Here is a 24,029-nt window from a genome sequence, read left to right as displayed (position 1 = left end):
CGCCGCTTCCTCGGACTCCGGGGCGCCACCCGCAGCCGAGTCACCGGCCCGGCCGCGTCTCAGATGTGCGCGTCCGACCCCTCTCCCCTCGGAAGACCCCCTCCCCACAGGGCAGCTGCCCGCGCCCCTCCCGGCCCACTGCTTCTGGGCGGCTAGGCTTCGCGCGCTTTGGACCGGACCGCCCCCGGCCACGCCCCGGCCACGCGCCGGCCACGCGCCGGCCACGCCCCACCCGGGCTCCGCCCCCGCCGCCCCCGCCGCCCCCGCCTCTCCGGTCAGGCTTGTCTCAGTTCCACCCCACCTACGACTCCCCGTCCTCACCGCCTCGGACCCCACCCCCTCCCCACCTCCCGCCCCGCTCCGTCTCCGGAACCGTCCCTCCCCCCACCGCCCTCTGCCCAGTCCGTTACTTCCGGTCCAGCCCACCCGCCGGCCGCCTCGTCAGGAGGTGAGCGCCAGGGCGCCTGGGGTGAAGCACGCAGAAAGGAGCATCCTTCCAGAGTCCGAGGTAACGATGCCTACAGGGGAGGACGCGGTGCTCCAGAAGGGTGCGCTCCTCCGACAGAGGGACTTCATGCGGCCCCTGCCTTCCTTCCCGCTCTGGGTCGCGGCCCTAGAGAGTTCTACCCAGACACCCAGGGACTCAGACCTGGAGATGGCCCTTCCACCTTCCCGCGGCCCTGCAGGGCGAGTGAGCAGCACCCCCTAACCCCCAAATTTTGGGTGACACCCTGGGAGCGGGAAAAGTGTGGGATTAAAAGTCCCATGCAGGGACTTTCCTGGCGGTCCAGTGGTTAGGGCTCTGCCCTTCCAACGCAGGGGGCACAGGTTCCGTCCCTGGTCGGGAAACTGAGATCCCACAAGCTGGGCAGCATGGCCAAAAAAAAAGGTCCCATGGGGCTTAAAATGGAAAGAGTTATAATTGCATTTTTTCAGATTCTGCTTTTTTAAAAATTATCATTATTGGGCATAATTGCATACAACATTATGTTAGTTACAAGTGTACAACACAAAGATTTGGTATTTGTATACATTGTGAAATGATCACTGCAATGTCTGGTTGACATCTGTCACCATACACAGTTAGAATTATGTGTGTGTGTGTGTGTGTGTGATAAGAACTTTTAAGATTTACTCTCTTACAGTTGCATTTTTTAAATAAATTTATTATTTTATTTAATTAATTAATTTATTTATTTATTGGCTGCGTTGGGTCTTCGTTGCTGCTCGCGGGCTTTCTCTAGTTGCAGCGAGCGGGGGCTACTCTTCCTCGCAGTGTGCGGTCTTATTGCGGAGGCTTCTCTTGTGGAGCAGGGGCTCTCGGCACGTGGGCTTCAGTAGTTGTGGCACGTGGGCTCAGTAGTTATGGCTCACGGGCTTAGTTGCTCCACGGCATGTGGGATCTTCCCGGACCAGGGCTCGAACCCATGTCCTCTGCATTGGCAGGCGGATTCTTAACCACTGCGCCACCAGGGAAGCCCCTACAGTTGCATTTTTAAACAGGAAAAACAAGGTGCAAAAATAGGGACTCTACACATACGTATGTCACACCAGGAACTGTGAACAGTGGTATCCTCGAGAAGGGGACTGGGATGTAGGGACAGGAGAAAAAGTAGTTCGTTAATTCATGCTCTTTCTGTACTGTTTGATTTATGTTCTTAATATGCTTGTTTTGTCTATTCAGAAAAAAAATAAACAAACAGTGAAAAACATGAGCCACTGCCCCCTTGACCCTGCAGTAGTGGTTTCTGTGCAGTTAGACAACCCCCCCCCCCAGTGTCTTTTCTTTCTGGTTTTCCCTGAGCTGCCCCCTCTCAGGAGGTGATCCCAGCTGCCACCCAAGCGGGGTTCCCATGCTCACCCCCACAGACCCTGAGAGAAGCTGAGCCTTCTGGGACCAGGAGTCTGACCGCCTCCTGGATTGTTAGCGAATGCAGGTTCATGTGCTAGACCCACAGTGAGGCCAGACAACACTGAAATGTTGGCGTTTGGAGCAGAGAAAGTTTTATTGCAGGGCCCTGCAAGTGGATGGGCGGCTCACGCCTTAAAAAACCCGGAACTCCTCGAAGGGTTTCAGCAAAGCCCTTTTCTAGGAAAGACGAGGGAGGGGCGTGGTTGGTGGTTGCAGACTTCTTGGTGTCAGAATACTTTGCAGCTGTCCTGGTAGGTCAGGTCACGATGTTCCTGTAAACCTGCAACAAACAAATGTTATTCTTTGTTCTGCAGTGTTTTATCTCTATATGAATGGAAAAGTGTTACACCCTTGAAGGTCAGAGCCTTGAGAATGGGCTGTCCTGTACATTTCACACTACAGGCAACATTCTTTTTTTTTTTTTAATTTTATTTATTTATTTATTTATTTATTTATTTATTTATTTATTTATTTATTGGCTGTGTTGGGTCTTCGTTTCTGTGCGAGGGCTTTCTCTAGTTGCGGCGAGCGGGGGCCACTCTTCATCGCGGTGCGCGGGCGTCTCACTGTCGCGGCCTCTCTTGTTGCGGAGCACAGGCTCCAGACGTGCAGGCTCAGTAATTGTGGCTCACGGGCCTAGTTGCTCCGCGGCATGTGGGATCTTCCCAGACCAGGGCTCGAACCCCTGTCCTCTGCATTGGCAGGCAGATTCTCAACCACTGCGACACCAGGGAAGCCCCCTACAGGCAACATTCTTAACTGGGAGCAAAAGCAATAGAATACAAAGGTTAAAGTAAGCAACTCAGCCCGCGCGCCACAGCTACCGAGCCTGCGCTCTAGAGCCCGTGAGCCACAGCTACTGAGCCCACGTGCCACAACTACTGAAGCCTGTGCGCCTAGAGCCCATGGTCCACAACAAGAGAAGCCACCGCAATGAGAAGCCCGCGCACCGCATCAAGGACCCAATGCAGCCAAAAATAAATAAATAAATAAATTTATTTTAAAAAAAGATTTAAGTAAAAGCAACAAATCCAATATGGTGTCAGATTTGTTCTTCCCTATTACATTGTTATAGGTAGAAGGAGCAGATGGGAAGGCAGAAACCTGCCAAGAGAGGCTTAGACCCAAGTTGCTGCCACCTCCCCAAACCAGCAACACCTGGCCGTCCCCCCCAGGGTCCCTGCTTCTCACCCACAGGGCTTGGGCGGCCCGGCTCCCACTGAGCTGGCTCAGTGGAATATCAGAAAGGCAGAAAGGAAGCCGGATTTCTGCATGTGTCATCCGTCCTGGTTACTAGAGAACCCCCAGGCATCCTGATTTCAATTGCTTTAAAATCAAAACAAAACACAAAAAAAACAAAAAAACCCAAGAAGAAACAGTAACGAGATCCAGAACGCCTGCAGATCCATTTCTTTTCCCCCAGACAGGTCCTCCTAGAGCACCAGGGGCCAAGCCTGGGAGGAGGGATGGGTTTGAAGAGCTCTCTGCAGCATCAGTGGCCTCTCTCAGCTCCGTGGGGCTGGGATTCTAGACCCAGGCTGGGCGAGGAAGACTCAGGGCTGCTACTGTGCCCTTATCTCTTTAAACCTTGGCAGTTCAGACAGAATCCAGCCACTGGGGATTTCCAGACCCAGGGCCCCTGTTTCCTTGTGGCCAAGTGTTCAATCTCTAGGAGGGCCCAGTGAGAACTGCTTCTTTTTATTATTATTTTTTTAAATGTTATTGGAGTGTAGTTGATTTACAATATTGTGTTAGTTTCAGGTGTACCAAAGTGATTTAGTTATACGTATACATACATTCATTCTTTTTCAGATTCTTTACCCATATAAGGTTATTACAGAATACTGAGTAGAGTTCCCTGTGCTCTACAGAGAGCTGCTTCTTAAAATGTATACAGTATGCTGCTCTGGGTGGCGTGGTCTTGCTTTAGAATCCCAGAGCCTGTGTTGTGATTCTCCCACCGGGACTTCCATAAGCTTCATGCTGCATCTTACTCCCCCTGGTTACCTCTGGGACCATGGAGTCTGCCTGATGGTTCGTCCCAAACATCAGAACTGATTGCACCAAAGCCTGGACTGACCGCGGTGCCCTTTCCTGTTGTTGACTCCGCTCAGAGCTGGCAGCCTTGCATGTCACTTGGTCGATGAGCCAGAGCAGAACCCGTGAATGTGAAAGGTGTTTCCTCTAGAACCCAAGCAGAGACCAGCTAGACCCTGTGCTTTCCTCCTTGTGACGTTAGGTGCAGCCCTTTGCCTTTCACTTCAGAGAGGATGTCTGCCTGCCTGTGACCACTAAATGCGGTACAGCTTCCCTGAAATGCGGGTCCCCAAATCTTCTTGCCCTCTGCAGCACATGTGTCTTTCCAGGGCCTCCAGTAAAAGGTACTGGCCACCTTTTTTACTCATTCTGTCCAATCAGCACGATGTCATTGATGTACTAGACCAACATGATCTTCAGTGGTGATAAAAGAAATTTTCACATATTGAGGGATAGGGAAGTCATTCTGGCTTATAGATGAGTTAACTTGAATTTTATGCTAACTAAAATAGCCCGTTTGGGGCCTATGAAACAGACATTGTACATCTGTTTCAGTTATTAGACCAAAGGTAAAGAATGTTCATGTTAAAAATAAAGATTAAATGGGACTTCCCTGGCGGTTCAGTGGTTAAGATTCTGAGCTTCCATTGCAGGGGGCATGGGTTCGATCCTTGGTCGGGGAATTAAGGTCTCGCATGCTGCACAGTGAGGCCAAAAAAGAAAAAAAAAGATTAAACGCCTCCCTTCCTAGGACACCGATCTGGTCCTCCTTTGATGATGACTGCCTTCCAGGTGCCAAGGCCATGCTGACTCGTTGTGTATGTGCTGGTCTGTGTGTGTGTGTGTGTGTGTGTGTTTCCATTGAAATGTAACCCTGACTTCTTTAGTGTTCTTTGTTCTGACAAGATATAAAACTGTGCTGAAAAGCCTGCTTCTCTGGAGCAGCTTCTCAGAGTAATCTGGGAGGCAGGCTTCTGAGCTAGTCCTCAGTTTGTCTCAAATAAAACTCTTTTCTATTCTTATTATAGATTGTTTATTGATTATTTTCATTGACATTGCAGTGTCCAGGGAGTCCAGAGCTCTGTAGGCTGTATTTTGACAGCAAGAAGGAGTGTTAATCTAGTCCTGAGACGACACTCTCATTTCACATTTTTGTCCATCCACATGAATATAAAGATTTGCACGCGTGTGCGCGGGTGCATATGTGTGCATTCTGAGTTGCCATGCAAAATCTACTTAACACTGTGAGTTACAGTAAAAAAGGTGATGCCAAGACTTTAGGGTCCGTACATAGCAGTAGAACCCCTGCATCCTTAGGTATACATACATTTAACTTTCTGTGTTGCCAGATTGCTCCCCCAAATGGTTGTACCAGTAGGCAAGTTGTATCTGAAGTTAGAAGGTTCCTTTACTCTCTGAAATGAGAGAGTTTTCCAGAAGCAAGGGCTTGTGTATCTTATTTTGGGGTGATGCACATCTGGCTGGGTTTTCTAGTTCTGCGGTTGGTGTTTTATTTTCCAGAGTAACACTCATCTTTATGACTCACCACTTAATTTCCCTACTGTCAAGAGGCAGAATGCAGTTATTCCTCCTTTTAAAAGAATGATATAAGTAGGGAATAATGAACGCAAAATGCTGTAGTTAGACATCAGCAGATAAGCTGATGGATCGGCTATCACTTAGATGATGCTATAAACAGAAAGAAAGTAATATTTACTCGTTTGCAAAAAAACAAGAACGGGTGATGGATTTGGTGTTCTTTGACTCTGAGTGACTCATTACAGCAAGTTGTTATTTTCCAGTTAATAGAGGGAATAAAAAGTACAAAGCAGAGAAAAGACATTGCTTTCAAGAGCACGCCGGGTCTCTTGCACTGTTGAATCACGTGAACTATTGCAAAGTTAACTGTTATGGGCGGACCTGTGTTCTCTCCACATTCACCTGCTGAAGTCTTAACTCCCAGGACCCTCAGAATATGTCTGTTTTTGGAGATAGGGTCTTTAAAGAGGGAATTAAGGTAAAATGAGGCCATGTGAGTGGGCCCTGAGCCAATCTGACTGATGCTTTAAAAAGAGGAGGACATTAGGACACAGATACACACAGAGCGAAGACCATGTGAGGACACAGGGGAAAGCCAAGAGGGGAAAGTCCTGCCCACAGGAATCTTTCCTTACCTTTTCCAGTTTCTGGTGGCTCCTGGCATTCGGTGCTGTGGCAGCATCACTTCAGTCTCTGCCTCTATCTCTACGTGGTCCTGCCCTCTTCTCTGTTTTTTTTCTCCTCTTCTTATAAGGACACTTGCTATTGGATTGAGGGCCCACCTGGCTAATCCAGGGTGAGTGCATCTCAAGATCTGTCACTTAGTTACATCTGCAAAGACTCTTTTTCCAAATACGGTCACATTCATGGGTTCCAAGCGGTCATATCTTTTAAAAAGACCATCCAACCCACTACAGGACCCACCTGAATAATCCAGGGCCGTCTCCTCATGTCAAGATCCTTAACTTGATTGCATCTGCAAAGACCCTATTTCCAGAGAACGTCACATTCACAGGTTCTTGGGATCAGGAAATGCATGTGCCATTGGGAGCCATGCCCATCACATCACCCAGTAGATGCGCTGTGTGGATTAAACTATTTTATCCATGTAAAGTGCTTGCACCAGTGCCTGGCACTGAGTGAGGGACCTATATGTATTGACTAAATTCACATTTTTATTATCCACACTGTATCAAAAGTGGGGGAAGGCTAGACAGGAGAGCAATGCATTTCAAGATAAACGAGAAAGCACATTTCTTAGTCACAAAGAAGCATATCCCTATATGAGTAATATGCAAATGACGAATAAAATGTTGAAAGAATCCATTTACAAACCCGTTAGAAATAAACCTTCGCACCACTGTGATAAATACACAGAAAAGATAGTTGATGAAAAACGTAATGAACCAATAAAAAGGCTGGGATTTCAACGGGGCTGTTTTCTAAGTGCAAATAAGCTGAGTGCTGTTTTCGAGACCCACACTTGTGTGTTGTATCTTCAGGGGTCTGACCCTCTGAGGGTGTCTGCTGGCCCTTCCGGCCTTGAGACCCCCGCACACCACCCAGTATCGGGCTGTGACAGAAGCAACCCCCAGTGGGATCTGGAAAGAATCTCTCAGATCCAGGGAAACGGGGGCTTTTTAGAGGCAGGTGTAGCCTGGGGTTCGAAGGTAGAGAGCTGGGTTCGTTGGTGACACCTCTGTCTCTGGACAGCTGTGTGAATTTAAATGACAAACTCTCTGAACCCCTTCTGTGAAGTGGGAATTTCCTTGCAGGCTCACTGTGGGGATTAAATGAATTAAAATAAAAAGAGCAGCCCAGACTTCTAAACATTGTTCTTAAAGCTTTCTTCTTTCAGCAGAAATGCACCCTAAAGAATTGACTCCAAATGCAGTGTGTTTTTTGTTTGTTTGTCTGTTTGTTTAATTTCTTTTTCAACCATGAAGAAAGAAATTACCAAAAAGCTGATTTTGTAATGAAAACACATAATTAGGTAAATGAAAATAGAGCCTCAAAGATAATTGCATGCTGTATTTTGTTTTTCTTCCCAGAAACCCCTTTGGGTTCTTATTTTACCTGCTTCAAAGGCAACAAATAAAACAATTGCTTTGTCAGAGCCCAGACCACAATAGAGTCAGCCCTTTTTAAAAAATTTCATTGAAAAGGTAAAAGTAGTTTTGGTTAAGAGCAGAGACAGTGTCTGATGAGGGGCTTCACACCCCTGAGCTGAGACCCTTGGAGGGTGTTTCTCTGTGGCAGCTTTTGATCATCATGTGTAGATCATAGTCTGTCCTGTAATAGAGTGAAGTTTCTGACTAATAGAAATGCATAGCTTCATATGACATCTATAATTTTGACTTTGACAAATGGTAAGTAGGCTGAATGAAGAAGATCTGGGGGTCAGAGTTGGCCTCTGGTCTTCATTTGGCAATTCTTAGACACTGGCCAATTCCTATGTGTCCTTGTCAGGGAGGAACAGATTTTCCTCTACCCTTCTGGGTTCTTCTGGTTGGTCTAAGAATTAAACCGACATAAGACAGACTAACAGGAGAACATCAAAGTTTAAAAACGTGTATACATGGGAGAGACCCAGGAAAACTGAGCAACTTGCCAAAATGGCTGAAACCCTCACCTTAAATACCATCCGCAGCTAAAGGCAAAAGAGGATATTGAGGTAGGGGTTTGGGACCTCAAAGGGGAGGAAGGCAATTCACGTGGAGATGGGAAAGCAAATGTTTGGTAAACAAAGGTTTGCTGGGCCAGGCAGCAGTGACAAGGGGGCACAGAGTGGACTCTGAACTCTAGCCCCTGCTGAGTTTGTCACCCATGCTAAGCAGCCCGGGCCCCAGGCAAAGAAACTGCTTTTACATATACCAGCTAGTGGTGTTTTATCAACAGGATGCCCAGAAGGCCTGCGGCAAAACCAGACTGAAGCAGCTAGATCCCAGAGAGAGAGGGCAAAGTAAGCTAGAGATCACCGCTTTCCTTGCCTTGATTTACCTCTGCGTTTGTTTCAAAAGTACATGGTGTTTGGCAAAGACGCTTTGCAGCTGTCCTTAGAGAGATACAGTGGCTCGGGCTTGACCTCAGGAACACACCTGCGCAGATGCAACCTGGAGGTGTCCTAAAGTCACCTTTGCTTCATCACCATGCTGAGGTCTCTGCCCAAAGGGGGGTTTGAAGTCTGCACAATTTGTGCCATGTGGAAAGGAGTATGGAAGACTGCACATGTCCCAACTGCCTGCTGGAAATCTCCACCCCTTTCCTAGAGCCCTGATGACCTGACTGCCTTCTACCCCTTAAATTCCCTCACTCCCCTTCTGATACCGACCAGGGCTCTTGGCCTCCTTAATCAATAGAAATTGACCAGAGGCCAGACAAGAAGTTCAGGCCAGGCTTTACTGGGGCCCCTGCTGCAGCAGGGGGGAGTGAGCACAAACAACAGTTTCCCTTGCTCACCTCAGGGGGGTGAGCTTATTCCTTATACGGGGTGAGGGTAGGGGTATGTCCAGGGGTCAGGCCAGAGGGGTGGCTAAGGTGTTTCGCCCACCCCCTTGGTTGAGCTGAGTGCAGGGGGCATGTGCAGTGCCCTGCTTTGGTTCCCGACCCCCAGCTTTTGCTCCCCGGTTTTTCAGAAGTGGCAGCTGAGTTTTTTGGTCTTTCGTATCTTTTTGTCCATAATTTGCCCCAACTGCAAAGACACACAGTTATTTTTAGTCCCATATACTTTCTTTGTATTTTGTTGCTCAAGGAGAGGTTTGTCCATGTGCAAGCATTGCAGCAAAGGGTCCCAAGTCCCAGGTCCCAGCCTGCCTCATTCCCTTCCGGGAGATGGTGCCTTTAGAACATCAGTTCCCCTTCTTCATCCTCTGGCCATTGAGTAAAAACCTGTCTTGCTTGCGGCAAACTCAGTTTCCTTCTTGGCAGCATAAATCTGAGCAGGAAAGAATCCCTGACTGACCAGGGGGGATTCAGTTCAGCTGGGGCCCCGAGAGGTAAGCAGTTTCCCTCACCACACCAAGCCCATGTTCTTTGCAGGTATCTGTGGGGATAGCTCTATTCCAGAAATAGGTTCTTTATCTAAGTTCTTTAGCCAGCTAAGGGGGAGGTAAAAAGGAAGACTTCCTGAGTCTTCTCTTTCTTAAAAATAATCAGCCTAAAATAATCTTTATTCCAAATGTTGCAGGAAAAAAAAAAACGATGCGAGAGGATGGTCACGGCCCAGGTCTCAGGCGAGTCCCTGGGAAGGTCACCAAGTGTGGGTTCTTGGCTTTGTGCAGGAAAGAATTCAAGAGCCAACTATAGTAAGGTGAAGGCAGGTATATTCAGGGAGACACATACTCCATAGACAGAGTGCGGGCCACCTCGGAAAGCAAGAGGAGTGGTTAATTTTTCTAGGCTGGGTTATCAGTGGGAGGATTATTCCAGCTATTTTGGGGGAAGGGGCAGGGCTTTCCAGGAATTGGGCCACCACCCACTTTTTGCCCTTTTATGGTTGGCCTCAGAACTGTCATGGCGCCTGTGGGTGTGTCATTTATCTTTCTGATGTGTTACAATGAGTGTATAATGAGGCTCAAGGTCTAGTGGAAGTCAGTCGTCTGCCATCTTGAACCTAGTTTGTTCTAACCAGTTTATGTCGTGTCCTCAATGGCTATGTTATTCTTTTAAAGGTTGTGCCCTGCCCACTTCCTGTCTCACAAAGAGACAAAATTTGGTGGCAAATTTTGCTGCCTCTACAGGGCTGAGCTAGTACTTACACCCAGATTTCATCATTATCCAGACTTCATTCTCATTCCTTTGTGATGCACTAATGAACCTGTTTCCTCAAAATGAGGTTTTCCAGTTCTGCTAATGTGAGCTGAGCATCGGGGCTGGTGCACAAGCACTGGTGCCTGAACCCTTCTCTGGACCCTGCTTCCCTTTCCTGGAGCCTAGAGAAGTAACTGCTCTAATGATGAACATCGGGGTCTTCTCCTATCCTGAGCCATCTCATTTTGGCTTTCTCTCACTGGACTTGAGGAGGTTTTGCAAGACAAAAGAGAAACACACTTTTCTTTAATATGGTTTACCATTTCCTCCTGCATGATTCTAGCTGATACTTGATGAGCCAGACAAAACAATATCATAATCAACACGTTGTAGATAAGAGCACGTTTCCATCAAAAGAATGTCGGGAGCATTCGCATAGCTATAATTAGCAAAGAAGAAGTTAGAGAAATCAAATGCACGCAATCCTTTTAAGTATGGTTGACTTAAGACCTAATTACTTTGGAGTAATTGGCCTATAAGAAAGCTTTGGAGGCTGTTGCAGTGAATACAGTGGGCCAAGTAGGGGATGTGATGGAATCATTGAGCTTTAATTAATTGGATACCAGGGAATGCACACTTCCTGACGGAGAGCTCTTCACTTACTCAGATTTATACATTTGGGATTTCAGGAGCCTATAAAAGTTTCTTCCATTGAATTCCTGCCCAACTGAGAAGTATTGAAAACCAGCAGATGGGTTGAAAGTTACAAGAATAACTTCTGATTTCTTACTGATGACATTCAGCATGTAAATGTGCTCCTGAAGCTTCTGTTTCTCTCTCCCTTTGTGTCTCTCTCTCAATTTTTTTTTATTGTGGTAAAGTAAAAATGTGATAAACTTTTAACCATTTTAAGTGTCCATTTCACTGATATTAAATACATTTATAATTTTGTGCAACCGTCATCATGCTCCATCTTGATAACGCTTATCATTTTGTAAAACTGAAACTCTATACATATTAAATAATGTCACCTTCTCCACCCCATCACTCCAACCTTTGGCAATCACCATTCTAAGTATCTCATATGAGTGGAATCATATAGTATTTGTCTTTTTGTGACTGGCTTATTTCATTCTGCATTATGGCCTCGAGGTTCATACATGTTGTAGCAGATGCCAGAATTCCCTTCCTTTTTTTTTTAATTTAACATCTTTAATGGAGTATAATTGCTTTACAATGTTGTGTTAGTTGCTGCTATATAACAAAGCAAATCAGCTATACGTATACATATATCCCTATACCCCCTCCCTCTTGTGTCTCCCTTCCACCCTCCCTATCCCACCCCTCTAGGTGGTTACAAAGCACCGAGCTGATCTCCCTGTGCTATGCAGCTGCTTCCCACTAGCTATCTATTTTATATTTCTTAGTGTATATATGTCAATGCCACTCTCTCACTTCGTCCCAGCTTACCCTTCCCCGCTCCCCGTGTCCTCAAGTCCATTCTGTACATCTGCGTCTTTGTTCCTGCCCTGCCCCTAGGTTCTTCAGAACCTTTTTTTTTTTTTTTTTTGGATTCCATATATATGTGTTAGCATACGGTATTTGTTTTTCTCTTTTGGACTTATTTCACTCTGTATGACAGGCTCTAGGTCCATCCACCTCACTACAAATAACTCAATTTCGTTCCTTTTTATGGCTGAGTAATATTCCATTGTATATATGTGCCACATCCTCTTTATCCATTCATCTGTCGATGGACACTTAGGTTGCTTCCATGTCCTGACTATTGTAAATAGAGCTGCAATGAACATTGTGGTACATGACTCTTTTTGAATTATGGTTTTCTCAGGGTATATGCCCAGTAGTGGGATTGCTGGGTTGTATGATGGTTCTAGTTTTAGTTTTTTAAGGAATTTCCATACTGCTCTCCATAGTGGCTGTATCAATTTACATTCCCACCAGCAGTGCAAGAGGGTTCCCTTTCCTCCACACCCTCTCCAGCATTTATTGTTCATAGATTTTTTGATGATGGCCATTCTGAATGGTGTGAGGTGATACCTCATTGTAGTTTTGATTTGAATTTCTGTAATGATTAGTGATGTTGAGCATCCTTTCATGTGTTTGTTGGCCATCTGTATGTCTTCTTTGGAGAAATGTCTATTTAGGTCTTCTTTGGATTGGGTTGTTTGTTTTTTGGATATTGAGCTGCATGAGCTGCTTGTATATTTTAGAGATTAATCCTTTGTGAGTTGCTTCATTTGCAAGTATTTTCTCCCATTCTGAGGGTTGTCTTTTCGTCATGTTTATGGTTTCCTTTGCTGTGCAAAAGCTGTTAAGTTTCATTAGGTCCCATTTGTTTATTTTTGTTTTTATTTCCATTTCTCTAGGAGGTGGGTCAAAAAGGATCTTGCTGTGATTTATGTCATAGAGTGTTCTGCCTATGTTTTCCTCTAAGAGTTTTATAGTGTCTGGCCTTACATTGAGGTCTTTAATCCATTTTGAGTTTATTTTTGTGTATGATGTTAGGGAGTGTTCTAATTTCATTCTTTTACATGTAGCTGTCCAGTTTTCCCAGCACCACTTATTGAAGAGGCTGTCTTTTCTCCATTGTATATTCTTGCCTCCTTTATCAAAAATAAGGGGACCATATGTGTATGGGTTTATCTCTGGGTTTTCTATCCTGTTCCATTGATCTATATTTCTGTTTATGTGCCAGTACCATACTGTCTTGATTACTGTAGCTTTGTAGTATAGTCTGAAGTCAGGGAGCCTGATTCCTCCAGCTCCTTTTTTCTTTCTCAAGATTGCTTTGGCTATTCGGGGTCTTTTGTGTTTCCATGCAAACTGTGAAATTTTTTGTTCTAGTTCTGTGGAAAATGCCATTGGTAGTTTGATAGGGATTACATTGAATCTGTAGATTGCTTTGGGCAGTATAGTCATTTTCACAATGTTGATTCTTCCAATTCAAGAACATGGTTTATCTCTCCATCTGTTTGTATCATCTTTAATTTCTTTCATCAGTGTCTTATAGTTTTCTGCATGCAGGTCTTTTGTCTCCTTAGGTAGGTTTATTTCTAGGTATTTTATTCTTTTTGTTGCAATGGTAAATGGGAGTGTTTCCTTAATTTCTCTTTCAGATTTTTCATCATTAGTGTATAGGAATTCAAGAGATTTCTGTGCATTATTTTTGTATCCTGCTACTTTACCAAATTCATTGATTAGCTCTGGTAGTTTTCTGGTAGCATCTTTAGAATTCTCTATGTATAGGATCATGTCATCTGCAAACAATGACAGTTTTACTTCTTCTTTTCCAGTTTGGATTCCTTTTATTTCTTTTTCATCTCTGATTGCTGTGGCTAAAATTTCCAATACTATGTTGAATAATAGTGGTGAGAGTGGACAACCTTGTCTTGTTCCTGATCTTAGTGAAATGGTTTCAGTTTTTCACCATTGAGAACGATCTTGGCTGTGGGTTTGTCATATATGGCCTTTATTATGTTGAGGTAGGTTCCCTCTATGCCTACTTTCTGGAGAGTTTTTATCATAATGGGTGTTGAATTTTGTCAAGAGCTTTTCTTGCATCCATTGAGATGATCATATGGTTTTTCTCCTTCAATTTGTTAATATGGTATATCACATTGATTGATTGGCGTATACTGAAGAATCCTTGTATTCCTGGGATAAACCCCACTTGATCATGGTGTATGATCCTTTTAGTCTGCTGCTGGATTCTGTTTGCTAGCATTTTGTTGAGGATTTTTGCACCTATGTTCATCAGTGATATTGGCCTGTAGTTTTCTTTTTTTGTGACATCTTTGTCTGGTTTTGATACCAGGGTGATGGTGGCCTTGTAGAATGAGTTTGGCTTGTTCCTCCCTCTGCTATATTTTGGAAGATTTTGAGAAGGATAGGTGTTAAGTCTTCTCTAAATGTTTGATAGAATTTGCCCGGGAAGCCATCTGGTCCTGGGCTTTTGTTTGTTGGAAGATTTTTAATCACAGTTTCAATTTCAGCGCTTGTGATTGATCTGTTTATATTTTCTATTTCTTCCTGGTTTAGTCTTGGAAGGTTGTGCTTTTCTAAAAATTTGTCCATTTCTTCAAGCTTGTCCATTTTATTGGCATATAGTTGCTTGTAGTAATCTCTCATGATCCTTTGTATTTCTGCAGTGTCAGTTGTTACTTCTCCTTTTTCATTTCTAATTCTGTTGATTTGAGTCTTCTCCCTTTTTTTTTTGATGAGTCTGGCTAACGGTTTATCAATTTTGTTTATCTTCTCAAAGAACCAGCTTTTAATTTTATTGATCTTTGCTATTGTTTCCTTCTTATTTATTTCTGATCTGATCTTTATGATTTCTTTCCTTCTGCTAACTTCGGGCTTTTTTTATTCTTCGTTCTCTAATTGCTTTAGGTGTAAGGTTAGGTTGTTTATTTGAGACGTTTCTTGTCTCTTGAGGTAGGATTGTATTGCTCTAAACTTCCCTCTTAGAACTGCTTTTGCTGCATCCCATAGATTTTGGGTTGTCGTGTTTTCATTGTCATTTGTTTCTAGGTATTTTTTTATTTTCTCTTTGATCTCTTCAGTGAGCTCTTGGTTATTTAGTAGTGTATTGTTTAGCCTCCATGTATCTGTATTTTTTACAGATTTTTCCCTGTAATTGATATCTAGTCTCATAGCGTTGTTGATGGAAAAGAGTCTTGATACGATTTCAGTTTTCTTAAATTTACCAAGGCTTGATTTGTGACCCAGGATACGCTCTATCCTGGAGAATGTTCCTTGAGCACTTGAGAAGAAAGTGTATTCTGTTGTTTTTGGATGGAATGTCCTATAAATATCAGTTAAATCTATGTGGTCTATTGTGTCATTTAAAGCTTGTGTTTCCTTATTAATTTTCTGTTTGGATGATCTGTCTATTGGTGAAAGTGGGGTGTTAAAGTCCCCTACTATTATTGTGTTACTGTCAATTTCCCCTTTTACGGCTGTTAGCATTTGCCTTATGTATTGAGGTGCTCCTATGTTGGGTGCATAAATATTTACAATTGTTATATCTTCTTCTTGGATTGATCCTTTGATCATTGTGCATTGTCCTTCTTTGTCTCTTTTAATAGTCTTTATTTTAAAGTCTATTTTTTCTGATATGAGAATTGCTACTCCAGCTTTCTTTTGATTTCCATTTGCATGGAATATCTTTTTCCATCCTCCCACTTTCATCTGTATGTGTCCCTAGGTCTTAAGTGGGTCTCTTGTAGACAGCATATATATGGGTCTTGTTTTTGTTTCCATTCAGCCAGTGTATGTCTTTTGGTGGGAGCATTTAATCCATTTACATTTAAGGTAATTATCTATATGTATGTTCCTATTACCAGTTTCTTAATTTTTTGGGGTTTGTTTTTGTAGGTCTTTTCCTTCTCTTGTGTTTCCTGCCTAGAGAAGTTCCTTTAGCATTTGTTGTAAAGCTGGTTTGGTGATGCTGAATTCTCTTAGCTTTTGCTTGTCTGTAAAGATTTTAATTTCTCTGTCGAATCTGACGAGATCCTTGCTGGGTAGAGTAATCTTGGTTGTAGGTTCTTCCCTTTCATCACTTTAAATATGTCCTGCCAGTCCCTTCTGGCTTGCAGAGTTTCTGCTGAAAGATCAGCTGTTAACCTTATGGGGATTCCCTTGTATGTTATTTGTTGCTTTTCCCTTGCTGCTTTTAATATTTTTTCTTTGTATTTAATTTTTGATAGTTTGATTAATATGTGTCTTGTCATGTTGCTCCTTGGATTTATCCTGTATGCGACTCTCTGCGCTTCCTGGACTTGATTATTTCCTGTCCCATATTAGGGAAATTTTCAACTATAATCTCTTCAAATATTTTCTCAGTCCCTTTCTTTTTCTCTTCTTCTTCTGGGACCCCTATAATTCAAATACTGGTGCATTTAATGTTGTCCCAGAGGTCTCTGAGAGTGTCCTCAATTCTTTTCATTCTTTTTTCTTTATTCTGCTCTGAGGTAGTTATTTCCACTATTTTATCTTCCAGGTCTCTTATCCGTTCTTCTGCCTCAATTATTCTGCTATTGATTCCTTCTAGAGAATTTTAAATTTCAGTTATTGTGTTGTTCATCATTGTTTGTTTGCTCTTTAGTTCTTCTAGGTCCTTGTTAAATGTTTCTTGTATTTTCTCCATTCTATTTCCAAGATTTTGGATCATCTTTACTATCATTACTCTGAATTCTTTTTCAGGTAGACTGCCTATTTCCTCTTCATTTGTTTGGTCTGGTGGGTTTTTACCTTGCTTCTTCTTCTGCTTTGTATTTCTCTGTCTTGTCATTTTGCTTAACTTACTGTGTTTGGGCTCTCCTTTTCGTAGGCTGCAGGTTCGTAGTTCCTGTTGTTTTTGGTGTCTGCCCCCAGTAAGTAAAGTTGGTTCAGTGCATTGTGTAGGCTTCCTGGTGGAGGGGACTGGTGCCTGTGTTCTGGTGGATGAGGCTGGATCTTGTCTTTCTGGTGGGCAAGACTGCGTCTGGTGGTGTGTTTTGGGGTGTCTGTGGCCTTATTATGATTTTAGGCAGCTTCTCTGCTAATGGGTTGTGTTGTGTTCCTGTCTTGCTAGTTGTTTGGCATAGGGTGTCCAGCACTGTAGTTTGCTGGTTGTTGAGTGGAGCTGTGTCTTAGCATTGAGATGGAGATCTCTGGGAGAGCCTTCACCGTTTGATATTATGTGGGCCGGGAGGTCTCTTGTGGACCAATGTCCTGAACTTGGCTCTCTCACCTCAGAGGCTCAGGCCTGACACCCGGCCGGAGCACCAAGACCCTGTCAGCCACACGGTTGGTCAACAGAGGTCTGTTACTTCAGTACCCACCATTCCTCTCCCTGCTAGTGTTGCAGGGTCTCCTGCAGAGGTGAGGGGTGGATGTGACTCACCGCAGGGACAAGGACACTGGCAGCAGAAGTTCTGGGAAGTGCCCCTTGGCGTGAGCCCTCCCAGAGCCCGCCATTAACCCCACCAAAGAGCCCTCCCTCCTTTTTAAGGCTAATAATATTCCATTGTATTGACAGACCACATTTTGCTAATCCATTCATCGGTCTCCAGGACACTTGGGTTGCATCCATGTTTTATCTCTTGTGAATAATGCTGCTATTGTTCCTGGTGAATTTAAGTTTCTCACTTCATCGTGAAAGAATTGGGAGACTAAGTGATAGGTAAGAAATGGATTTACTTAGAGAGAAACACACTCCACAGACAGAGTGTGGGCCATTTCAGAAAGTGAGAGAGCCCAGAAATATGGTGTGGTTAGTTTTTATGGGCTGGGTAATTTCATCGGCTGAGTGGGAGGATTATTCCAATTATTTGGGGGAAGGGGTGGAGATTTCCAGGAATTGGGCCACCGCCCACTTTTTGGCCTTTCATGGTTGGCCTCAGAACTGTCATGGCACTGGTGGGCGTGTCATATAGTTGCTAATGTATTACAATGAGCATATAATGAGGCTCAAGGTCCACCGGAAGTAGGATCATCTGCCATCTTGGACCTAGTAGGTTCTCACCAGTTTTTGTCTTGTCCTATGGCTATATCATTCTTTTCAAGGTTGTGCCCCGCCCCCTTCCCTCCTGTTTCACTATGGATATGAGTGCACATGTATTTCTTTGAGACCTTGCTCTCAGTTCTTTTGGGTATCGAACCAGAAGTGGAATTTTGCTGGATCCGACGGTAATTCTAATTTTTTGAGGAATCACTATAATGTTTTCTATAGCGGCTGTACCATTTTACATTCTCACCAATAGTGCACAACAGTTCTAGAAGGGAACAGAATTTGCCACTCCAAAATATTTCTTTGGCATGCAAATTATTTTGAGCTGAAAACAATCAAGACCCATAAGACTCACACAAAGAAACTTTTATCTTCCCTGTAACTGCCTAAAAAATTTATAGACAGAGGGTCTAGTCCCAGAATAGAGCTATCACCGGAGATGTCTGCAAGGAATATGGACTAGGTGTGGTGGGGGGGAAACAGGACCTAGAGATCAGAGTCGACTCTGTGTCCCATTGTCTCTGTCTGGCCCAGCAAACATTTAGTTACTAAACATTTGCTCTTCCATCTCCATGTGAATTGCCTTCCTCCCCTTTAAAGTCCTAAACCTCTACCTGCAACTTTTGTCTTTAGCTGAAGACGGTATTTAAGGTGAGGGTTTTAGCCATTTTGGCAAGTTGCTCAGTTTTCCTGGATCCCCCTCATATATATAGGTTATTAAAGTTTGATTTTCTCCTGTTCATCTGTCTCATGTCAATTTAATTCTTAGACCAGCCAGAGAACCTATAGTGTAGAGGAAAATTTTTCCTCCCGGACAGTTCCTGCCTCAGCCAGGGCTGCCTTGTTCCCAAGTCCCAAGCGTGGCTCACCCCTTCCCCTCCGGACTCGCAAAAGGATGGTCCTTGCTGGAGCCCATGGTCAGATGGGGCCATGTGACTTGTTCTGGCCTCACTTCCAGACCAGAGCACTTCATTGCCAGGGAGAGAATGACCAGAGCTCTCCTTTCCCTTTGGGTGAGAGATCAAATATTCTAGAGGCAGAACAGAGTGTGCAATGTACACCATTTTTGTAAAAACAAGGCAAAAAGAATTACTCATGTTCAGGCTTGTAGGTGCCCAGACTATCTGTGGAGGACCAATGAGAAAACAAAAAAAAATTCTGTTTGGCTGATGGTTTGGAGTGTAGCAATGAAAGGGAGAATTTTCAGTTATCTTCTTTTAGGCTTTTGGATTTTGAATCCTGAGAGTGTATTATTTTTATTCAAAAAGTGATACTACAGTATACAATTAAAAATACAAATCCCCAGCTCTGCTCTAAGACAAACCCACAGACCCATGAATATTCACCCCCAGATTTTTACCCCAGAATCCTTAAGGAGAGTTAACAAGATCTGAAAGCCCTTCCCCTGTGCATGTTGCCAGCTTATGCTACATCATTGCTTAAGTCACCCAGGCTAGGATGTTTTTCTAACTTAGGGAGATTCATTCAGAAATGGATTCCATAAGTCTTTCTACATAATAAGTATTTTTTATCAAGAGCAATAACAGGAGGAAACAAAAAGAAAGACAACTTCCAAAAATTGTATTTAGGGAGTTCATTTTAAATAATTTTGAACCATCACTTTCTGGGAAGGTTTGGGATATTGTCAGAAAGATAGAGGCAAAGAAAAAAATAATTACAGCAGTTGTCTTAGCTGTGTCAGGACTTGGTCATGATGCTGCTGATAAAATCAGCTAAGCTGGAAGTGAGTGTGAGTTGTTATCATGAAAAATAGCTGTGGATCTGGCAGCCGAGAAAGCAGAGTCTTTGTTCATTGTCAAGATTTATTGTTTTCAGCTCTGGGAAGTGTTGGAAAAGCAAAAATAAAGTCACAAGGTAAATTTTACTTAAAAAAAAAAAAAAAAGAGCATGAGAGAGAAAGGAAAAAGATTAGTTTCCTGTGGTTGGAAAGTAGGGCAAGGGGATGGATTACTTGTTAGGAGATCATTAAAGAGTCAGATGGGAAATTTCGTAGAGTACACATGCTGGAAAACTGTATTTGAGATTAAAATAATAACAGCAGAATCCACCAAACAAGAGAGATTTGGTGATGCAAGCTTTCCCTGTAACTTCACATGGCGGAGGGGGCTCGGGAGCTCTCTGGGGTCTTTGTAAGGGCACTAATGCTACTCATGGGGGCTGCATCCTCATGACCTGATCACCTCCCAAAGACCCCACCTCCTAACACCATCACCTTGGGGGTTAGGATTCAACACTGGAATCTGTGAGAGACTCAAACATTCAGGCCATAGCACCTGGCAGCCATGAGTCTGTTCTTTACCTCTACAATGGTGTCATTTCCAGGGTGTTATATAAAGAGAACCACCCAGTATGTAACCTTTTAAGATTGGCTTTTAAATTTTCTTTTAGTCATCCTAATTCCCTTGAGATCCATCCAAGCTGTTGCTTGTATCAATGCTGCTCTTTTTTGTTTCTTGGTGTTCCCTGGTAATGAATGTACATACTACAGTTTTTATAACCATTGTATTTGAGCAACGTTCTAGTTTGGGGCTGTTTCAAATAAAGCTGCTATGAACCTTCATATGTAGGTTTATAAGTGATTCATTTTCTTTGAGTCCTTGACAGCATTTGGTTCTGTCTGTCTATCTATCTATCTGTCTATCTATCCATCCATCATATCTATCTATCTATCTATCTATCTATCTATCTATCTATCTTTAATTTTAACCATTCTGATAGGTGTGTTGTGGTATCTCCTTGTGGTTTTAATTTGCTATTTAACTTTTTAATACAAATTAAACTCCTCTGTTTGATTTTAGTGATAACAGTTACTGCTGTTTCTGATTAATTTACATGATGCTAAGGCAGGGGCTGCATCTCTTTTGCAGTTGCATCTGTATTTCCATTTTCTGGCACTTAGCAGGTGCTCAGTAAATATTACTGACCAGGGAATTCCCCGGAGGTCCAGTGGTTAGGACTCCACGCTTTCACTGCCGAGGACTTGGGTTCAATCCCTAGTCGGGGGACTAAGATCACACAAGCCGCGGTGCGGCCAAAAAAAAAAGAAAAATTACTGACCAAATAAATATACCAGTTACTAAGCTAAACCCTGGAGTGACGAAGGTGTTAATAACAGGCTCTGACCTTTGAAAAACTTACAGTTCAGTGTAGGGTTTCTCAGCCCTGGCACCATTAACATTTTGAGCCAGAAAATGATCACGGAGGGTGTGAGGCAGCTATCTTGTCCTTCATAAGATATTTAGCAGTGTCTCCGGTCTCTACCCACCAGTAGTGTTACTCAAACGGTGACTCCCAAACTCATCTCCACGCATGGCCAAATATTCCAAAAACTGCCTGCAGTTGACAACTAATGTTCTTTTTTTTTCCCCTTTATTGTAATTTCCGTAGTGCTTTTATTTTTTTTTAAACTTTTTATTTTATGTTGGAGTATAGTTGATTAACAATGTGTTAGTTTCAGGTGCACAGCAAAGTGATTCAGTTATACATATACATGTATCCATTCTTTTTCAAATTCTTCTCCATTTAGGTTGTTACATAATATTGAGCAGAGTTCCCTGTGCTATATAGTAAGTCCTTATTAGTTATCCATTTTAAATATAGCAGGGTGTACATGTCAGTCCTAAACTCCCTACTATCCCTTCCCCCACCAGAGAACTAATGTTCTAATAGGAGAGACAGAAGTCTCTCCTGAGAAGGAAAGTTTATCTAAATATACTTACCAACCAAGCACAAGAATATGGTTCAAGACTCAGTTGACTGGTAGTTCCTTGCCTCCCAGAATGTAAATGACATCCCCAGAATTTTACAGGATGTTCTGCCAGAACTTTGAGGATATTTAATTAATTAAACAAATACTGAGTGAATTCCTGCAATTGCCAGGCACCATGCCAGCCCTTGAAGATGGAACCGGGAACTATACAGACACACTTTCGTTCTCATAAAGTTACTCTCTACAGACAAAGTCAGAGGTTGAACAAGTTACCTTGAGAATGAAGATCATTTGGGACATGAAGTCAAGGATGCTTTGGGTTCTTTCGATATAAGTCATCATTCAGTATTTACCTTGCTTTTTGGTCAGCTCTTAAGTTTAATGCTCAGGGAAAAACACTAAAAAAAAAAGAAAAAAGAAAAAAAATAGTCCTAAATACCAGAAGCAACCTCTCTTGTCCCATTTCCAGGACTATGCAAAGTAGGAGAACCTTTGTCATCTGAGCCTCAGCACGTGCTGAAATCCATCAGAGTAAAATAATCTATTAGAAGACATAATCATTAGATCATTAGAGAGCAAGGAGAGTTTTTCTCTCTCTGTATCTCTCTCCCTTTTCTTTTACAAAGCAACCTTTATTGTCACTGTGAGTGATAAGCTGAGTAATGATGGCTGGAAGGGGTCCCTGAAGACAAGCTGGTGGGTTCGGCTGTGGTACCCACATCTTTTATTTTCTGTGTCTTGATGCTTTGACATCTGGGCCCTTGCTGACATGGAAGGGACTGCCCTTCCCAAGATCAGCCAATTTCTAAGATAGTAGGAAGCCCTCAAGGGTGCTTTGCAAATAAAACCCAGTCCCTCCGGAGCCTCTACCCCAACCGCTTCCCTTATTGAGCTCTCACACTCAGGGCCACTCGCCACCCGCCTTCATCACCCCAGGGCCAGGTGCCAGGCAACCTGGACAGTCTTTTTGTCCCAGGTCCGCTGAAATCGTTCGAATTAGTGGAACCTAAGGCTGCTTCCTCTGCCTCACCCACTCCTTCCCATGGAAACCAGAATAAAGATCCTCGCTGTCATATTCCTTGCATCTGGGTAAAGCTAGAAACACGGTGATGGACACAGACTTATGCTACAGAAGTCATTCACAAATCCTGTGCTGGGTGGCTTTTTGTTTGAACTCTCTGTTCAGTGCAAGAGTCAGCCTACAATTTACAAGTCCATGTCCATGATGAGAGGCTCTCCCTACGTAGAAAGGTGCTGAGAAGGACACTGGCCCTTTTCACGTACACGTGCCCCATCTGCCTTCTTCCCCCTCCTCCAAACACATGTACAGTGTTGTCACTCCATGAATGAAGGCAGGCGGGGGTTTCTTTTTATTTATTTATTATTAATTTATTTATTTTTATGAAGTATAGTTGATTTACAATGTTGTGTTAATTTCTGCTGTACAGCAAAGTCATTCAGATATACATATATATATATTTTAAAAAAATATTCTTTTCCATGATGGTTTATCACAGGATATTGAATATAATTCCCTGTGCTCTACAGTAGGACCTTGTTGTTTAATCCATCCTATATAGAACAGCTTACATCTGCTGACCCCAACTCCCCACTCCATCCCTCCCCCAACCCGCCCCCCCTTGGCAACCACCAGTCTGTTCTCTATGTCCGTGATTCTGTTTCTGTTTCATAGATAGGTTCGTTTGTGTCATTTTTTTAGATTCTACATTTAAGTGATATCATATTGTATTTGTCTTTCTCTTTCTGACTTACTTCATTTAATATGATAATCTCTAGGTCCATCCATGTTGCTGCAAATGGCATTATTTCATTCTTTTTTATGGCTGAGTAATATTCCATTGTATATATGTACCATATCTTCTTTATCCATTCATCTGTCGATGGACATTTAGGTTGTTTCCATGTCTTGGCTATTGTGAATAATGCTGCTATGAACATAGGGGTACATGTATCATTTTGAATTATTAGTTTTGTCCAGATATATGCCCAGGAGTGGGATTGCTGGATCATGTGGTAGCTCTATTTTTAGTTTTCTGAGGAACCTCCATACTGTTTTCCTCAGTGGCTGCACCAACTTACATTCCGGGTGGGGTTTTCTTACATTACATCCCCTCCCATTGCAGGCTGATGACGTGGAGAATGCAGCATAGCTCCTTATTAATGTAGCTCAGAGTTGATGTCACGGACTGTGCACCTTATGGGGTCCTTTCCCATCCTTGGTCTCACGATGCTTTCACAAGCCCACGTAGTCACCAGTATTCTTCCCAAATTCTAAAGCTCAGAGTTTGCGCCACGGGTCCCCAGCCACACAGGTGAGTAGAAGTAGAAACAGCCAGAATCCAGGCTGTGCCTCACGATTGGAGTAACGGTGGCCCTAGATGAAGGTGTAGGGCCACGTCCCGTGTGTGGTGCTTGGATCGTGGCGTCCACAGGCGTGGGGTTGGGGAGGACCGAGCTGTGACAGTGCCCAGAGATGCAGTGCTTTCTGAGCTGCTCATTCAGGGAAGGGCAGGGCCCTGAAGACGGAT

General features: G+C 43.5%; 1 long non-coding RNA gene across 2 annotated transcripts in view; it reads left to right on the top strand.

Moving 5' to 3' along the window:
- Positions 1-284: 284 nt before the first annotated feature.
- The window catches only part of LOC309640106, a 226,109-nt gene continuing 202,364 nt past the window's right edge, over positions 285-24,029 (top strand). For both annotated transcript variants that reach the window (XR_014252030.1, XR_014252031.1), the window contains exon 1: positions 285-508. This is a non-coding gene — a long non-coding RNA (uncharacterized lncRNA). The remainder of the gene's footprint in view (positions 509-24,029) is intronic.

This window comes from Balaenoptera physalus (genome assembly GCF_965194825.1).
Source record: "Balaenoptera physalus genome assembly, chromosome: 12".
Classification (NCBI taxonomy): domain Eukaryota; kingdom Metazoa; phylum Chordata; class Mammalia; order Artiodactyla; family Balaenopteridae; genus Balaenoptera; species Balaenoptera physalus.
This window is presented reverse-complemented; position numbering and strand designations above follow the sequence as displayed.